The sequence below is a fragment of the Staurois parvus genome, unplaced genomic scaffold (genome assembly GCF_062004578.1).
Source record: "Staurois parvus isolate SC_StPar_1 unplaced genomic scaffold, SC_StPar_1.0 ptg000662l, whole genome shotgun sequence".
Lineage (NCBI taxonomy): Eukaryota > Metazoa > Chordata > Amphibia > Anura > Ranidae > Staurois > Staurois parvus.
Genome location: NW_028318458.1, coordinates 1,139,838 through 1,156,374, shown reverse-complemented (window position 1 = coordinate 1,156,374; position 16,537 = coordinate 1,139,838). Strand labels below are relative to the sequence as shown.

The window sequence follows — 16,537 nt, the reverse complement described above, 5'->3', positions numbered from 1 at the left end:
TTTGTAAGAATGTGCAATGATTTGTTTCTGTTTTATCTGCGGCACCAAAACTGGGTCCACCAGTCCTGCCATAGTGTAGGCCTTTGTTTTGTTTTGTTTTCCTTCCATGAAGGCAAGGTGGGGACGGAATATTCTTAATGTCGCCTGGGGTTTTCTTCGTTGATTTCATTGGGTTTTTATGACCGGTCAGTGATGACTGTGAGTGTTTGCAAGTTTTTAGTCTTCGCATGTGTTTTGACTCTTTGATAAATTGTCCTCAAAATGAGCGTAGAGAGAGGGAGGCAAAGCAGCAAGACCCGCTGGACTATGCGGGCAGATTTGTAAAGCAGTTGGAAGTAAAGCACTAGGGGTTGTTGAAGCAGAGCATGTATGTTGCGTTGCTTGGTACTTTGCCAACAAGGGAATGATTTGAGGTTGCAAGGGGAAAAGAGTTTGGCAGGTTTAAGCAGCAGGAGCAAGCGTGTCACTAAAATGTCTTGCATTTCCCATACCGGGAGTCCAACCCGGGCCGCCTGGGTGAAAACCAGGAATCCTAACCGCTAGACCATATGGGAAAACTGCCAAGGCTGCTGTGGGAGAAATAGAGAAAACCAAAGCGAGAAGAAAACTAGCACCGCCATGGTCTTCCAAGCGTGGTGGGCAGGGGGGACAAGTGCCCATCTTCCAGCACGCAGCCTCGTTAGCGCAGTAGGTAGCGCGTCAGTCTCATAATCTGAAGGTCGTGAGTTCGATCCTCACACGAGGCACTCTTCTCTAGGCTTTTTCTGCCACTTGGAGTCCTTAATGGCTGAAAGCCGCTACTCTGCATCTTTCAAGCTTTGCAAGAAGCCATATCCAGGGAAAAGTCATCAGCAGCTCAAGCTTTCAAAGCTCCTTTGCCCTCCACCATTTTCCTCAGGAGCTGAAATCGCCAACTCTGCATCTAACAGAGCTTGCAACATACACTGTCTACTCACCCTGGAAAAAAACACATGCATTTTCCACACATCCACCATGTCACGGGCTTCACTCCCTTTCATCACACAGAAAGAAAACAGAACAGAGGATCCAAAAGGGCTTTTACAAAGGTGGGAAAAATGGGAAAAGTCCCCACCTTGTTGTCCTCCCTGATTTCAAAACGCTTTCTTTGCCTTTGAATAGCACGGGTACTTTAACTTCCCCCTTTTGCCGCTTTTCCTCACTGCATGATTACCGGTGGGAAATGATTTGTGCATGGATTTGGCTTCCTTGAAAAGAAGCCCAAAAGAAATAGCATTCCCTCCTATCTTTACCCGCAAACGTTGGACTCCCAGCCTTGACGTGGATTAGGCCCTTTTTAGCAACTGTGGGAAACTGGAGAAGGACCGCTTCTGAAATGGGCATTGAGTGTTTTTGCTTCACTTTGCTATGTTTCAAAGGCTTTTTAATAGTGTCTCTCAGCATCTTATAGAAGGAGTGGCGAAAAGCGGAAGAAAAGCAGCAACCTCTTTGAAATGAAAGGCCAGATTTCCAAAAGCAATTTCATATCAAGCCCAATAAGGCTTGTTGAAAGCAAGCACATGTGCCCCATTGCTCAGCACTTGGACAAGACAGGGAATGAAATTGAAGAGACAGAGAGGAATGTAAAGAGTTTTTGGTTTTTTTTTTTCAAAAAAAGAGTGAAAGATCTTTCTGGGCCTTCTCAGTTTCACCCTTTTCTCTTGGCACATGAAAAGCCGAGGCTCTTTGGCTTTGCCTTTAGTTCATGGTTTGCTCTCAGCGTATGATAACCACTGTGGATGTTGTTTCTTTGTAAGAATGTGCAATGATTTGTTTCTGTTTTATCTGCGGCACCAAAACTGGGTCCACCAGTCCTGCCATAGTGTAGGCCTTTGTTTTGTTTTGTTTTCCTTCCATGAAGGCAAGGTGGGGACGGAATATTCTTAATGTCGCCTGGGGTTTTCTTCTTTGATTTCATTGGGTTTTTATGACCGGTCAGTGATGACTGTGAGTGTTTGCAAGTTTTTAGTGTTCGCATGTGTTTCGACTCTTTGATAAATTGTCCTCAAAATGAGCGTAGAGAGAGGGAGGCAAAGCAGCAAGACCCGCTGGACTATGCGGGCAGATTTGTAAAGCAGTTGGAAGTAAAGCACTAGGGGTTGTTGAAGCAGAGCATGTATGTTGCGTTGCTTGGTACTTTGCCAACAAGGGAATGATTTGAGGTTGCAAGGGGAAAAGAGTTTGGCAGGTTTAAGCAGCAGGAGCAAGCGTGTCACTAAAATGTCTTGCATTTCCCATACCGGGAGTCCAACCCGGGCCGCCTGGGTGAAAACCAGGAATCCTAACCGCTAGACCATATGGGAAAACTGCCAAGGCTGCTGTGGGAGAAATAGAGAAAACCAAAGCAAGAAGAAAACTAGCACCGCCATGGTCTTCCAAGCGTGGTGGGCAGGGGGGACAAGTGCCCATCTTCCAGCACGCAGCCTCGTTAGCGCAGTAGGTAGCGCGTCAGTCTCATAATCTGAAGGTCGTGACTTCGATCCTCACACGGGGCACTCTTCTCTAGGCTTTTTCTGCCACTTGGAGTCCTTAATGGCTGAAAGCCGCTACTCTGCATCTTTCAAGCTTTGCAAGAAGCCATATCCAGGGAAAAGTCATCAGCAGCTCAAGCTTTCAAAGCTCCTATGCCCTCCACCATTTTCCTCAGGAGCCGAAATCGCCAACTCTGCATCTAACAGAGCTTGCAACATACACTGTCTACTCACCCTGGAAAAAAACACATGCATTTTCCACACATCCACCATGTCACGGGCTTCACTCCCTTTCATCACACAGAAAGAAAACAGAACAGAGGATTCAAAAGGGCTTTTACAAAGGTGGGAAAAATGGGAAAAGTCCCCACCTTGTTGTCCTCCCTGATTTCAAAACGCTTTCTTTGCCTTTGAACAGCACGGGTACTTTAACTTCCCCCTTTCGCCGCTTTTCCTCACTGCATGATTACCGGTGGGAAATGATTTGTGCATGGATTTGGCTTCCTTGGAAAGAAGCCCAAAAGAAATAGCATTCCCTCCTATCTTTACCCGCAAACGTTGGACTCCCAGCCTTGACGTGGATTAGGCCCTTTTTATCAACTGTGGGAAACTGGAGAAGGACCGCTTCTGAAATGGGCATTGAGTGTTTTTGCTTCACTTTGCTATGTTTCAAAGGCTTTTTAATAGTGTCTCTCAGCATCTTATAGAAGGAGTGGCGAAAAGCGGAAGAAAAGCAGCAACCTCTTTGAAATGAAAGGCCAGATTTCCAAAAGCAATTTCATATCAAGCCCAATAAGGCTTGTTGAAAGCAAGCACATGTGCCCCATTGCTCAGCACTTGGACAAGACAGGGAATGAAATTGAAGAGACAGAGAGGAATGTAAAGAGTTTTTTTTTTTTTTTTTTCAAAAAAAGAGTGAAAGATCTTTCTGGTCCTTCTCAGTTTCACCCTTTTCTCTTGGCACATGAAAAGCCGAGGCTCTTTGGCTTTGCCTTTAGTTCATGGTTTGCTCTCAGCGTATGATAACCACTGTGGATGTTGTTTCTTTGTAAGAATGTGCAATGATTTGTTTCTGTTTTATCTGCGGCACCAAAACTGGGTCCACCAGTCCTGCCATAGTGTAGGCCTTTGTTTTGTTTTGTTTTCCTTCCATGAAGGCAAGGTGGGGACGGAATATTCTTAATGTCGCCTGGGGTTTTCTTTGTTGATTTCATTGGGTTTTTATGACCGGTCAGTGATGACTGTGAGTGTTTGCAAGTTTTTAGTGTTCGCATGTCTTTCGACTCTTTGATAAATTGTCCTCAAAATGAGCGTAGAGAGAGGGAGGCAAAGCAGCAAGACCCGCTGGACTATGCGGGCAGATTTGTAAAGCAGTTGGAAGTAAAGCACTAGGGGTTGTTGAAGCAGAGCATGTATGTTGCGTTGCTTGGTACTTTGCCAACAAGGGAATGATTTGAGGTTGCAAGGGGAAAAGAGTTTGGCAGGTTTAAGCAGCAGGAGCAAGCGTGTCACTAAAATGTCTTGCATTTCCCATACCGGGAGTCGAACCCGGGCATCCTGGGTGAAAACCAGGAATCCTAACCGCTAGACCATATGGGAAAACTGCCAAGGCTGCTGTGGGAGAAATAGAGAAAACCAAAGCGAGAAGAAAACTAGCACCGCCATGGTCTTCCAAGCGTGGTGGGCAGGGGGGACAAGTGCCCATCTTCCAGGACGCAGCCTCGTTAGCACAGTAGGTAGCGCGTCAGTCTCATAATCTGAAGGTCGTGAGTTCGATCCTCACACGGGGCACTCTTCTCTAGGCTTTTTCTGCCACTTGGAGTCCTTAATGGCTGAAAGCCGCTACTCTGCATCTTTCAAGCTTTGCAAGAAGCCATATCCAGGGAAAAGTCATCAGCAGCTCAAGCTTTCAAAGCTCCTTTGCCCTCCACCATTTTCCTCAGGAGCCGAAATCGCCAACTCTGCATCTAACAGAGCTTGCAACATACACTGTCTACTCACCCTGGAAAAAAACACATGCATTTTCCACACATCCACCATGTCACGGGCTTCACTCCCTTTCATCACACAGAAAGAAAACAGAACAGAGGATCCAAAAGGGCTTTTACAAAGGTGGGAAAAATGGGAAAAGTCCCCACCTTGTTGTCCTCCCTGATTTCAAAACGCTTTCTTTGCCTTTGAATAGCACGGGTACTTTAACTTCCCCCTTTCGCCGCTTTTCCTCACTGCATGATTACCGGTGGGAAATGATTTGTGCATGGATTTGGCTTCCTTGGAAAGAAGCCCAAAAGAAATAGCATTGCCTCCTATCTTTACCCGCAAACGTTGGACTCCCAGCCTTGACGTGGATTAGGCCCTTTTTAGCAACTGTGGGAAACTGGAGAAGGACCGCTTCTGAAATGGGCATTGAGTGTTTTTGCTTCACTTTGCTATGTTTCAAAGGCTTTTTAATAGTGTCTCTCAGCATCTTATAGAAGGAGTGGCGAAAAGCGGAAGAAAAGCAGCAACCTCTTTGAAATGAAAGGCCAGATTTCCAAAAGCAATTTCATATCAAGCCCAATAAGGCTTGTTGAAAGCAAGCACATGTGCCCCATTGCTCAGCACTTGGACAAGACAGGGAATGAAATTGAAGAGACAGAGAGGAATGTAAAGAGTTTTTGGTTTTTTTTTTTCAAAAAAAGAGTGAAAGATCTTTCTGGTCCTTCTCAGTTTCACCCTTTTCTCTTGGCACATGAAAAGCCGAGGCTCTTTGGCTTTGCCTTTAGTTCATGGTTTGCTCTCAGCGTATGATAACCACTGTGGATGTTGTTTCTTTGTAAGAATGTGCAATGATTTGTTTCTGTTTTATCTGCGGCACCAAAACTGGGTCCACCAGTCCTGCCATAGTGTAGGCCTTTGTTTTGTTTTGTTTTCCTTCCATGAAGGCAAGGTGGGGACGGAATATTCTTAATGTCGCCTGGGGTTTTCTTCGTTGATTTCATTGGGTTTTTATGACCGGTCAGTGATGACTGTGAGTGTTTGCAAGTTTTTAGTCTTCGCATGTGTTTTGACTCTTTGATAAATTGTCCTCAAAATGAGCGTAGAGAGAGGGAGGCAAAGCAGCAAGACCCGCTGGACTATGCGGGCAGATTTGTAAAGCAGTTGGAAGTAAAGCACTAGGGGTTGTTGAAGCAGAGCATGTATGTTGCGTTGCTTGGTACTTTGCCAACAAGGGAATGATTTGAGGTTGCAAGGGGAAAAGAGTTTGGCAGGTTTAAGCAGCAGGAGCAAGCGTGTCACTAAAATGTCTTGCATTTCCCATACCGGGAGTCCAACCCGGGCCGCCTGGGTGAAAACCAGGAATCCTAACCGCTAGACCATATGGGAAAACTGCCAAGGCTGCTGTGGGAGAAATAGAGAAAACCAAAGCGAGAAGAAAACTAGCACCGCCATGGTCTTCCAAGCGTGGTGGGCAGGGGGGACAAGTGCCCATCTTCCAGCACGCAGCCTCGTTAGCGCAGTAGGTAGCGCGTCAGTCTCATAATCTGAAGGTCGTGAGTTCGATCCTCACACGAGGCACTCTTCTCTAGGCTTTTTCTGCCACTTGGAGTCCTTAATGGCTGAAAGCCGCTACTCTGCATCTTTCAAGCTTTGCAAGAAGCCATATCCAGGGAAAAGTCATCAGCAGCTCAAGCTTTCAAAGCTCCTTTGCCCTCCACCATTTTCCTCAGGAGCTGAAATCGCCAACTCTGCATCTAACAGAGCTTGCAACATACACTGTCTACTCACCCTGGAAAAAAACACATGCATTTTCCACACATCCACCATGTCACGGGCTTCACTCCCTTTCATCACACAGAAAGAAAACAGAACAGAGGATCCAAAAGGGCTTTTACAAAGGTGGGAAAAATGGGAAAAGTCCCCACCTTGTTGTCCTCCCTGATTTCAAAACGCTTTCTTTGCCTTTGAATAGCACGGGTACTTTAACTTCCCCCTTTTGCCGCTTTTCATCACTGCATGATTACCGGTGGGAAATGATTTGTGCATGGATTTGGCTTCCTTGAAAAGAAGCCCAAAAGAAATAGCATTCCCTCCTATCTTTACCCGCAAACGTTGGACTCCCAGCCTTGACGTGGATTAGGCCCTTTTTAGCAACTGTGGGAAACTGGAGAAGGACCGCTTCTGAAATGGGCATTGAGTGTTTTTGCTTCACTTTGCTATGTTTCAAAGGCTTTTTAATAGTGTCTCTCAGCATCTTATAGAAGGAGTGGCGAAAAGCGGAAGAAAAGCAGCAACCTCTTTGAAATGAAAGGCCAGATTTCCAAAAGCAATTTCATATCAAGCCCAATAAGGCTTGTTGAAAGCAAGCACATGTGCCCCATTGCTCAGCACTTGGACAAGACAGGGAATGAAATTGAAGAGACAGAGAGGAATGTAAAGAGTTTTTGGTTTTTTTTTTTCAAAAAAAGAGTGAAAGATCTTTCTGGGCCTTCTCAGTTTCACCCTTTTCTCTTGGCACATGAAAAGCCGAGGCTCTTTGGCTTTGCCTTTAGTTCATGGTTTGCTCTCAGCGTATGATAACCACTGTGGATGTTGTTTCTTTGTAAGAATGTGCAATGATTTGTTTCTGTTTTATCTGCGGCACCAAAACTGGGTCCACCAGTCCTGCCATAGTGTAGGCCTTTGTTTTGTTTTGTTTTCCTTCCATGAAGGCAAGGTGGGGACGGAATATTCTTAATGTCGCCTGGGGTTTTCTTCTTTGATTTCATTGGGTTTTTATGACCGGTCAGTGATGACTGTGAGTGTTTGCAAGTTTTTAGTGTTCGCATGTGTTTCGACTCTTTGATAAATTGTCCTCAAAATGAGCGTAGAGAGAGGGAGGCAAAGCAGCAAGACCCGCTGGACTATGCGGGCAGATTTGTAAAGCAGTTGGAAGTAAAGCACTAGGGGTTGTTGAAGCAGAGCATGTATGTTGCGTTGCTTGGTACTTTGCCAACAAGGGAATGATTTGAGGTTGCAAGGGGAAAAGAGTTTGGCAGGTTTAAGCAGCAGGAGCAAGCGTGTCACTAAAATGTCTTGCATTTCCCATACCGGGAGTCGAACCCGGGCCGCCTGGGTGAAAACCAGGAATCCTAACCGCTAGACCATATGGGAAAACTGCCAAGGCTGCTGTGGGAGAAATAGAGAAAACCAAAGCGAGAAGAAAACTAGCACCGCCATGGTCTTCCAAGCGTGGTGGGCAGGGGGGACAAGTGCCCATCTTCCAGCACGCAGCCTCGTTAGCGCAGTAGGTAGCGCGTCAGTCTCATAATCTGAAGGTCGTGAGTTCGATCCTCACACGGGGCACTCTTCTCTAGGCTTTTTCTGCCACTTGGAGTCCTTAATGGCTGAAAGCCGCTACTCTGCATCTTTCAAGCTTTGCAAGAAGCCATATCCAGGGAAAAGTCATCAGCAGCTCAAGCTTTCAAAGCTCCTATGCCCTCCACCATTTTCCTCAGGAGCCGAAATCGCCAACTCTGCATCTAACAGAGCTTGCAACATACACTGTCTACTCACCCTGGAAAAAAACACATGCATTTTCCACACATCCACCATGTCACGGGCTTCACTCCCTTTCATCACACAGAAAGAAAACAGAACAGAGGATTCAAAAGGGCTTTTACAAAGGTGGGAAAAATGGGAAAAGTCCCAACCTTGTTGTCCTCCCTGATTTCAAAACGCTTTCTTTGCCTTTGAACAGCACGGGTACTTTAACTTCCCCCTTTCGCCGCTTTTCCTCACTGCATGATTACCGGTGGGAAATGATTTGTGCATGGATTTGGCTTCCTTGGAAAGAAGCCCAAAAGAAATAGCATTCCCTCCTATCTTTACCCGCAAACGTTGGACTCCCAGCCTTGACGTGGATTAGGCGCTTTTTAACAACTGTGGGAAACTGGAGAAGGACCGCTTCTGAAATGGGCATTGAGTGTTTTTGCTTCACTTTGCTATGTTTCAAAGGCTTTTTAATAGTGTCTCTCAGCATCTTATAGAAGGAGTGGCGAAAAGCGGAAGAAAAGCAGCAACCTCTTTGAAATGAAAGGCCAGATTTCCAAAAGCAATTTCATATCAAGCCCAATAAGGCTTGTTGAAAGCAAGCACATGTGCCCCATTGCTCAGCACTTGGACAAGACAGGGAATGAAATTGAAGAGACAGAGAGGAATGTAAAGAGTTTTTGTTTTTTTTTTTTCAAAAAAAGAGTGAAAGATCTTTCTGGTCCTTCTCAGTTTCACCCTTTTCTCTTGGCACATGAAAAGCCGAGGCTCTTTGGCTTTGCCTTTAGTTCATGGTTTGCTCTCAGCGTATGATAACCACTGTGGATGTTGTTTCTTTGTAAGAATGTGCAATGATTTGTTTCTGTTTTATCTGCGGCACCAAAACTGGGTCCACCAGTCCTGCCATAGTGTAGGCCTTTGTTTTGTTTTGTTTTCCTTCCATGAAGGCAAGGTGGGGACGGAATATTCTTAATGTCGCCTGGGGTTTTCTTCGTTGATTTCATTGGGTTTTTATGACCGGTCAGTGATGACTGTGAGTGTTTGCAAGTTTTTAGTCTTCGCATGTGTTTCGACTCTTTGATAAATTGTCCTCAAAATGAGCGTAGAGAGAGGGAGGCAAAGCAGCAAGACCCGCTGGACTATGCGGGCAGATTTGTAAAGCAGTTGGAAGTAAAGCACTAGGGGTTGTTGAAGCAGAGCATGTATGTTGCGTTGCTTGGTACTTTGCCAACAAGGGAATGATTTGAGGTTGCAAGGGGAAAAGAGTTTGGCAGGTTTAAGCAGCAGGAGCAAGCGTGTCACTAAAATGTCTTGCATTTCCCATACCGGGAGTCGAACCCGGGCCGCCTGGGTAAAAACCAGGAATCCTAACCGCTAGACCATATGGGAAAACTGCCAAGGCTGCTGTGGGAGAAATAGAGAAAACCAAAGCGAGAAGAAAACTAGCACCGCCATGGTCTTCCAAGCGTGGTGGGCAGGGGGGACAAGTGCCCATCTTCCAGCACGCAGCCTCGTTAGCGCAGTAGGTAGCGCGTCAGTCTCATAATCTGAAGGTTGTGAGTTCGATCCTCACACGAGGCACTCTTCTCTAGGCTTTTTCTGCCACTTGGAGTCCTTAATGGCTGAAAGCCGCTACTCTGCATCTTTCAAGCTTTGCAAGAAGCCATATCCAGGGAAAAGTCATCAGCAGCTCAAGCTTTCAAAGCTCCTTTGCCCTCCACCATTTTCCTCAGGAGCCGAAATCGCCAACTCTGCATCTAACAGAGCTTGCAACATACACTGTCTACTCACCCTGGAAAAAAACACATGCATTTTCCACACATCCACCATGTCACGGGCTTCACTCCCTTTCATCACACAGAAAGAAAACAGAACAGAGGATCCAAAAGGGCTTTTACAAAGGTGGGAAAAATGGGAAAAGTCCCCACCTTGTTGTCCTCCCTGATTTCAAAACGCTTTCTTTGCCTTTGAATAGCACGGGTACTTTAACTTCCCCCTTTCGCCGCTTTTCCTCACTGCATGATTACCGGTGGGAAATGATTTGTGCATGGATTTGGCTTCCTTGAAAAGAAGCCCAAAAGAAATAGCATTCCCTCCTATCTTTACCCGCAAACGTTGGACTCCCAGCCTTGACGTGGATTAGGCCCTTTTTAGCAACTGTGGGAAACTGGAGAAGGACCGCTTCTGAAATGGGCATTGAGTGTTTTTGCTTCACTTTGCTATGTTTCAAAGGCTTTTTAATAGTGTCTCTCAGCATCTTATAGAAGGAGTGGCGAAAAGCGGAAGAAAAGCAGCAACCTCTTTGAAATGAAAGGCCAGATTTCCAAAAGCAATTTCATATCAAGCCCAATAAGGCTTGTTGAAAGCAAGCACATGTGCCCCATTGCTCAGCACTTGGACAAGACAGGGAATGAAATTGAAGAGACAGAGAGGAATGTAAAGAGTTTTTGTTTTTTTTTTTTCAAAAAAAGAGTGAAAGATCTTTCTGGTCCTTCTCAGTTTCACCCTTTTCTCTTGGCACATGAAAAGCCGAGGCTCTTTGGCTTTGCCTTTAGTTCATGGTTTGCTCTCAGCGTATGATAACCACTGTGGATGTTGTTTCTTTGTAAGAATGTGCAATGATTTGTTTCTGTTTTATCTGCGGCACCAAAACTGGGTCCACCAGTCCTGCCATAGTGTAGGCCTTTGTTTTGTTTTGTTTTCCTTCCATGAAGGCAAGGTGGGGACGGAATATTCTTAATGTCGCCTGGGGTTTTCTTCGTTGATTTCATTGGGTTTTTATGACCGGTCAGTGATGACTGTGAGTGTTTGCAAGTTTTTAGTGTTCGCATGTGTTTCGACTCTTTGATAAATTGTCCTCAAAATGAGCGTAGAGAGAGGGAGGCAAAGCAGCAAGACCCGCTGGACTATGCGGGCAGATTTGTAAAGCAGTTGGAAGTAAAGCACTAGGGGTTGTTGAAGCAGAGCATGTATGTTGCGTTGCTTGGTACTTTGCCAACAAGGGAATGATTTGAGGTTGCAAGGGGAAAAGAGTTTGGCAGGTTTAAGCAGCAGGAGCAAGCGTGTCACTAAAATGTCTTGCATTTCCCATACCGGGAGTCGAACCCGGGCCGCCTGGGTGAAAACCAGGAATCCTAACCGCTAGACCATATGGGAAAACTGCCAAGGCTGCTGTGGGAGAAATAGAGAAAACCAAAGCGAGAAGAAAACTAGCACCGCCATGGTCTTCCAAGCGTGGTGGGCAGGGGGGACAAGTGCCCATCTTCCAGCACGCAGCCTCGTTAGCGCAGTAGGTAGCGCGTCAGTCTCATAATCTGAAGGTCGTGAGTTCGATCCTCACACGGGGCACTCTTCTCTAGGCTTTTTCTGCCACTTGGAGTCCTTAATGGCTGAAAGCCGCTACTCTGCATCTTTCAAGCTTTGCAAGAAGCCATATCCAGGGAAAAGTCATCAGCAGCTCAAGCTTTCAAAGCTCCTATGCCCTCCACCATTTTCCTCAGGAGCCGAAATCGCCAACTCTGCATCTAACAGAGCTTGCAACATACACTGTCTACTCACCCTGGAAAAAAACACATGCATTTTCCACACATCCACCATGTCACGGGCTTCACTCCCTTTCATCACACAGAAAGAAAACAGAACAGAGGATTCAAAAGGGCTTTTACAAAGGTGGGAAAAATGGGAAAAGTCCCCACCTTGTTGTCCTCCCTGATTTCAAAACGCTTTCTTTGCCTTTGAACAGCACGGGTACTTTAACTTCCCCCTTTCGCCGCTTTTCCTCACTGCATGATTACCGGTGGGAAATGATTTGTGCATGGATTTGGCTTCCTTGGAAAGAAGCCCAAAAGAAATAGCATTCCCTCCTATCTTTACCCGCAAACGTTGGACTCCCAGCCTTGACGTGGATTAGGCCCTTTTTAGCAACTGTGGGAAACTGGAGAAGGACCGCTTCTGAAATGGGCATTGAGTGTTTTTGCTTCACTTTGCTATGTTTCAAAGGCTTTTTAATAGTGTCTCTCAGCATCTTATAGAAGGAGTGGCGAAAAGCGGAAGAAAAGCAGCAACCTCTTTGAAATGAAAGGCCAGATTTCCAAAAGCAATTTCATATCAAGCCCAATAAGGCTTGTTGAAAGCAAGCACATGTGCCCCATTGCTCAGCACTTGGACAAGACAGGGAATGAAATTGAAGAGACAGAGAGGAATGTAAAGAGTTTTTGGTTTTTTTTTTTCAAAAAAAGAGTGAAAGATCTTTCTGGTCCTTCTCAGTTTCACCCTTTTCTCTTGGCACATGAAAAGCCGAGGCTCTTTGGCTTTGCCTTTAGTTCATGGTTTGCTCTCAGCGTATGATAACCACTGTGGATGTTGTTTCTTTGTAAGAATGTGCAATGATTTGTTTCTGTTTTATCTGCGGCACCAAAACTGGGTCCACCAGTCCTGCCATAGTGTAGGCCTTTGTTTTGTTTTGTTTTCCTTCCATGAAGGCAAGGTGGGGACGGAATATTCTTAATGTCGCCTGGGGTTTTCTTCGTTGATTTCATTGGGTTTTTATGACCGGTCAGTGATGACTGTGAGTGTTTGCAAGTTTTTAGTGTTCGCATGTGTTTCGACTCTTTGATAAATTGTCCTCAAAATGAGCGTAGAGAGAGGGAGGCAAAGCAGCAAGACCCGCTGGACTATGCGGGCAGATTTGTAAAGCAGTTGGAAGTAAAGCACTAGGGGTTGTTGAAGCAGAGCATGTATGTTGCGTTGCTTGGTACTTTGCCAACAAGGGAATGATTTGAGGTTGCAAGGGGAAAAGAGTTTGGCAGGTTTAAGCAGCAGGAGCAAGCGTGTCACTAAAATGTCTTGCATTTCCCATACCGGGAGTCGAACCCGGGCCGCCTGGGTGAAAACCAGGAATCCTAACCGCTAGACCATATGGGAAAACTGCCAAGGCTGCTGTGGGAGAAATAGAGAAAACCAAAGCGAGAAGAAAACTAGCACCGCCATGGTCTTCCAAGCGTGGTGGGCAGGGGGGACAAGTGCCCATCTTCCAGCACGCAGCCTCGTTAGCGCAGTAGGTAGCGCGTCAGTCTCATAATCTGAAGGTCGTGAGTTCGATCCTCACACGGGGCACTCTTCTCTAGGCTTTTTCTGCCACTTGGAGTCCTTAATGGCTGAAAGCCGCTACTCTGCATCTTTCAAGCTTTGCAAGAAGCCATATCCAGGGAAAAGTCATCAGCAGCTCAAGCTTTCAAAGCTCCTATGCCCTCCACCATTTTCCTCAGGAGCCGAAATCGCCAACTCTGCATCTAACAGAGCTTGCAAAATACACTGTCTACTCACCCTGGAAAAAAACACATGCATTTTCCACACATCCACCATGTCACGGGCTTCACTCCCTTTCATCACACAGAAAGAAAACAGAACAGAGGATTCAAAAGGGCTTTTACAAAGGTGGGAAAAATGGGAAAAGTCCCCACCTTGTTGTCCTCCCTGATTTCAAAACGCTTTCTTTGCCTTTGAACAGCACGGGTACTTTAACTTCCCCCTTTCGCCGCTTTTCCTCACTGCATGATTACCGGTGGGAAATGATTTGTGCATGGATTTGGCTTCCTTGGAAAGAAGCCCAAAAGAAATAGCATTCCCTCCTATCTTTACCCGCAAACGTTGGACTCCCAGCCTTGACGTGGATTAGGCCCTTTTTAGCAACTGTGGGAAACTGGAGAAGGACCGCTTCTGAAATGGGCATTGAGTGTTTTTGCTTCACTTTGCTATGTTTCAAAGGCTTTTTAATAGTGTCTCTCAGCATCTTATAGAAGGAGTGGCGAAAAGCGGAAGAAAAGCAGCAACCTCTTTGAAATGAAAGGCCAGATTTCCAAAAGCAATTTCATATCAAGCCCAATAAGGCTTGTTGAAAGCAAGCACATGTGCCCCATTGCTCAGCACTTGGACAAGACAGGGAATGAAATTGAAGAGACAGAGAGGAATGTAAAGAGTTTTTGGTTTTTTTTTTTCAAAAAAAGAGTGAAAGATCTTTCTGGTCCTTCTCAGTTTCACCCTTTTCTCTTGGCACATGAAAAGCCGAGGCTCTTTGGCTTTGCCTTTAGTTCATGGTTTGCTCTCAGCGTATGATAACCACTGTGGATGTTGTTTCTTTGTAAGAATGTGCAATGATTTGTTTCTGTTTTATCTGTGGCACCAAAACTGGGTCCACCAGTCCTGCCATAGTGTAGGCCTTTGTTTTGTTTTGTTTTCCTTCCATGAAGGCAAGGTGGGGACGGAATATTCTTAATGTCGCCTGGGGTTTTCTTCGCTGATTTCATTGGGTTTTTATGACCGGTCAGTGATGACTGTGAGTGTTTGCAAGTTTTTAGTGTTCGCATGTGTTTCGACTCTTTGATAAATTGTCCTCAAAATGAGCGTAGAGAGAGGGAGGCAAAGCAGCAAGACCCGCTGGACTATGCGGGCAGATTTGTAAAGCAGTTGGAAGTAAAGCACTAGGGGTTGTTGAAGCAGAGCATGTATGTTGCGTTGCTTGGTACTTTGCCAACAAGGGAATGATTTGAGGTTGCAAGGGGAAAAGAGTTTGGCAGGTTTAAGCAGCAGGAGCAAGCGTGTCACTAAAATGTCTTGCATTTCCCATACCGGGAGTCGAACCCGGGCCGCCTGGGTGAAAACCAGGAATCCTAACCGCTAGACCATATGGGAAAACTGCCAAGGCTACTGTGGGAGAAATAGAGAAAACCAAAGCGAGAAGAAGACTAGCACCTCCATGGTCTTCCAAGCGTGGTGGGCAGGGAGGACAAGTGCCCATCTTCCAGCACGCAGCCTCGTTAGCGCAGTAGGTAGCGCGTCAGTCTCATAATCTGAAGGTAGTGAGTTCGATCCTCACACGAGGCACTCTTCTCTAGGCTTTTTCTGCCACTTGGAGTCCTTAATGGCTGAAAGCCGCTACTCTGCATCTTTCAAGCTTTGCAAGAAGCCATATCCAGGGAAAAGTCATCAGCAGCTCAAGCTTTCAAAGCTCCTTTGCCCTCCACCATTTTCCTCAGGAGCCGAAATCGCCAACTCTGCATCTAACAGAGCTTGCAACATACACTGTCTACTCACCCTGGAAAAAAACACATGCATTTTCCACACATCCACCATGTCACGGGCTTCACTCGCTTTCATCACACAGAAAGAAAACAGAACAGAGGATCCAAAAGGGCTTTTACAAAGGTGGGAAAAATGGGAAAAGTCCCCACCTTGTTGTCCTCCCTGATTTCAAAACGCTTTCTTTGCCTTTGAATAGCACGGGTACTTTAACTTCCCCCTTTCGCCGCTTTTCCTCACTGCATGATTACCGGTGGGAAATGATTTGTGCATGGATTTGGCTTCCTTGGAAAGAAGCCCAAAAGAAATAGCATTGCCTCCTATCTTTACCCGCAAACGTTGGACTCCCAGCCTTGACGTGGATTAGGCCCTTTTTAGCAACTGTGGGAAACTGGAGAAGGACCGCTTCTGAAATGGGCATTGAGTGTTTTTGCTTCACTTTGCTATGTTTCAAAGGCTTTTTAATAGTGTCTCTCAGCATCTTATAGAAGGAGTGGCGAAAAGCGGAAGAAAAGCAGCAACCTCTTTGAAATGAAAGGCCAGATTTCCAAAAGCAATTTCATATCAAGCCCAATAAGGCTTGTTGAAAGCAAGCACATGTGCCCCATTGCTCAGCACTTGGACAAGACAGGGAATGAAATTGAAGAGACAGAGAGGAATGTAAAGAGTTTTTGGTTTTTTTTTTTCAAAAAAAGAGTGAAAGATCTTTCTGGTCCTTCTCAGTTTCACCCTTTTCTCTTGGCACATGAAAAGCCGAGGCTCTTTGGCTTTGCCTTTAGTTCATGGTTTGCTCTCAGCGTATGATAACCACTGTGGATGTTGTTTCTTTGTAAGAATGTGCAATGATTTGTTTCTGTTTTATCTGCGGCACCAAAACTGGGTCCACCAGTCCTGCCATAGTGTAGGCCTTTGTTTTGTTTTGTTTTCCTTCCATGAAGGCAAGGTGGGGACGGAATATTCTTAATGTCGCCTGGGGTTTTCTTCGTTGATTTCATTGGGTTTTTATGACCGGTCAGTGATGACTGTGAGTGTTTGCAAGTTTTTAGTCTTCGCATGTGTTTTGACTCTTTGATAAATTGTCCTCAAAATGAGCGTAGAGAGAGGGAGGCAAAGCAGCAAGACCCGCTGGACTATGCGGGCAGATTTGTAAAGCAGTTGGAAGTAAAGCACTAGGGGTTGTTGAAGCAGAGCATGTATGTTGCGTTGCTTGGTACTTTGCCAACAAGGGAATGATTTGAGGTTGCAAGGGGAAAAGAGTTTGGCAGGTTTAAGCAGCAGGAGCAAGCGTGTCACTAAAATGTCTTGCATTTCCCATACCGGGAGTCCAACCCGGGCCGCCTGGGTGAAAACCAGGAATCCTAACCGCTAGACCATATGGGAAAACTGCCAAGGCTGCTGTGGGAGAAATAGAGAAAACCAAAGCGAGAAGAAAACTAGCACCGCCATGGTCTTCCAAGCGT

General features: G+C 45.8%; 18 non-coding genes across 18 annotated transcripts; 9 read left to right on the top strand and 9 right to left on the bottom strand.

Moving 5' to 3' along the window:
• Positions 1 to 482: 482 nt before the first annotated feature.
• On the bottom strand, positions 483 to 554 carry TRNAE-UUC (transfer RNA glutamic acid (anticodon UUC)). Its single transcript has one exon. It is a non-coding gene; the product is annotated as a tRNA-Glu (tRNA).
• A 119-nt stretch (positions 555 to 673) lies between these two features.
• On the top strand, positions 674 to 746 carry TRNAM-CAU (transfer RNA methionine (anticodon CAU)). The gene has a single exon. It is a non-coding gene; the product is annotated as a tRNA-Met (tRNA).
• Positions 747 to 2,249: 1,503 nt separating this feature from the next.
• TRNAE-UUC (transfer RNA glutamic acid (anticodon UUC)) lies at positions 2,250 to 2,321 on the bottom strand. The gene has a single exon. It is a non-coding gene; the product is annotated as a tRNA-Glu (tRNA).
• Positions 2,322 to 2,440: 119 nt separating this feature from the next.
• Positions 2,441 to 2,513, top strand: TRNAM-CAU (transfer RNA methionine (anticodon CAU)). Its single transcript has one exon. It is a non-coding gene; the product is annotated as a tRNA-Met (tRNA).
• A 1,503-nt stretch (positions 2,514 to 4,016) lies between these two features.
• On the bottom strand, positions 4,017 to 4,088 carry TRNAE-UUC (transfer RNA glutamic acid (anticodon UUC)). Its single transcript has one exon. It is a non-coding gene; the product is annotated as a tRNA-Glu (tRNA).
• A 119-nt stretch (positions 4,089 to 4,207) lies between these two features.
• TRNAM-CAU (transfer RNA methionine (anticodon CAU)) lies at positions 4,208 to 4,280 on the top strand. Its single transcript has one exon. It is a non-coding gene; the product is annotated as a tRNA-Met (tRNA).
• Positions 4,281 to 5,783: 1,503 nt separating this feature from the next.
• On the bottom strand, positions 5,784 to 5,855 carry TRNAE-UUC (transfer RNA glutamic acid (anticodon UUC)). The gene has a single exon. It is a non-coding gene; the product is annotated as a tRNA-Glu (tRNA).
• A 119-nt stretch (positions 5,856 to 5,974) lies between these two features.
• TRNAM-CAU (transfer RNA methionine (anticodon CAU)) lies at positions 5,975 to 6,047 on the top strand. Its single transcript has one exon. It is a non-coding gene; the product is annotated as a tRNA-Met (tRNA).
• A 1,503-nt stretch (positions 6,048 to 7,550) lies between these two features.
• TRNAE-UUC (transfer RNA glutamic acid (anticodon UUC)) lies at positions 7,551 to 7,622 on the bottom strand. Its single transcript has one exon. It is a non-coding gene; the product is annotated as a tRNA-Glu (tRNA).
• A 119-nt stretch (positions 7,623 to 7,741) lies between these two features.
• Positions 7,742 to 7,814, top strand: TRNAM-CAU (transfer RNA methionine (anticodon CAU)). The gene has a single exon. It is a non-coding gene; the product is annotated as a tRNA-Met (tRNA).
• A 1,694-nt stretch (positions 7,815 to 9,508) lies between these two features.
• On the top strand, positions 9,509 to 9,581 carry TRNAM-CAU (transfer RNA methionine (anticodon CAU)). The gene has a single exon. It is a non-coding gene; the product is annotated as a tRNA-Met (tRNA).
• A 1,503-nt stretch (positions 9,582 to 11,084) lies between these two features.
• On the bottom strand, positions 11,085 to 11,156 carry TRNAE-UUC (transfer RNA glutamic acid (anticodon UUC)). The gene has a single exon. It is a non-coding gene; the product is annotated as a tRNA-Glu (tRNA).
• A 119-nt stretch (positions 11,157 to 11,275) lies between these two features.
• On the top strand, positions 11,276 to 11,348 carry TRNAM-CAU (transfer RNA methionine (anticodon CAU)). Its single transcript has one exon. It is a non-coding gene; the product is annotated as a tRNA-Met (tRNA).
• A 1,503-nt stretch (positions 11,349 to 12,851) lies between these two features.
• On the bottom strand, positions 12,852 to 12,923 carry TRNAE-UUC (transfer RNA glutamic acid (anticodon UUC)). The gene has a single exon. It is a non-coding gene; the product is annotated as a tRNA-Glu (tRNA).
• Positions 12,924 to 13,042: 119 nt separating this feature from the next.
• TRNAM-CAU (transfer RNA methionine (anticodon CAU)) lies at positions 13,043 to 13,115 on the top strand. Its single transcript has one exon. It is a non-coding gene; the product is annotated as a tRNA-Met (tRNA).
• A 1,503-nt stretch (positions 13,116 to 14,618) lies between these two features.
• TRNAE-UUC (transfer RNA glutamic acid (anticodon UUC)) lies at positions 14,619 to 14,690 on the bottom strand. Its single transcript has one exon. It is a non-coding gene; the product is annotated as a tRNA-Glu (tRNA).
• Positions 14,691 to 14,809: 119 nt separating this feature from the next.
• TRNAM-CAU (transfer RNA methionine (anticodon CAU)) lies at positions 14,810 to 14,882 on the top strand. The gene has a single exon. It is a non-coding gene; the product is annotated as a tRNA-Met (tRNA).
• Positions 14,883 to 16,385: 1,503 nt separating this feature from the next.
• TRNAE-UUC (transfer RNA glutamic acid (anticodon UUC)) lies at positions 16,386 to 16,457 on the bottom strand. Its single transcript has one exon. It is a non-coding gene; the product is annotated as a tRNA-Glu (tRNA).
• Positions 16,458 to 16,537: the final 80 nt, after the last annotated feature.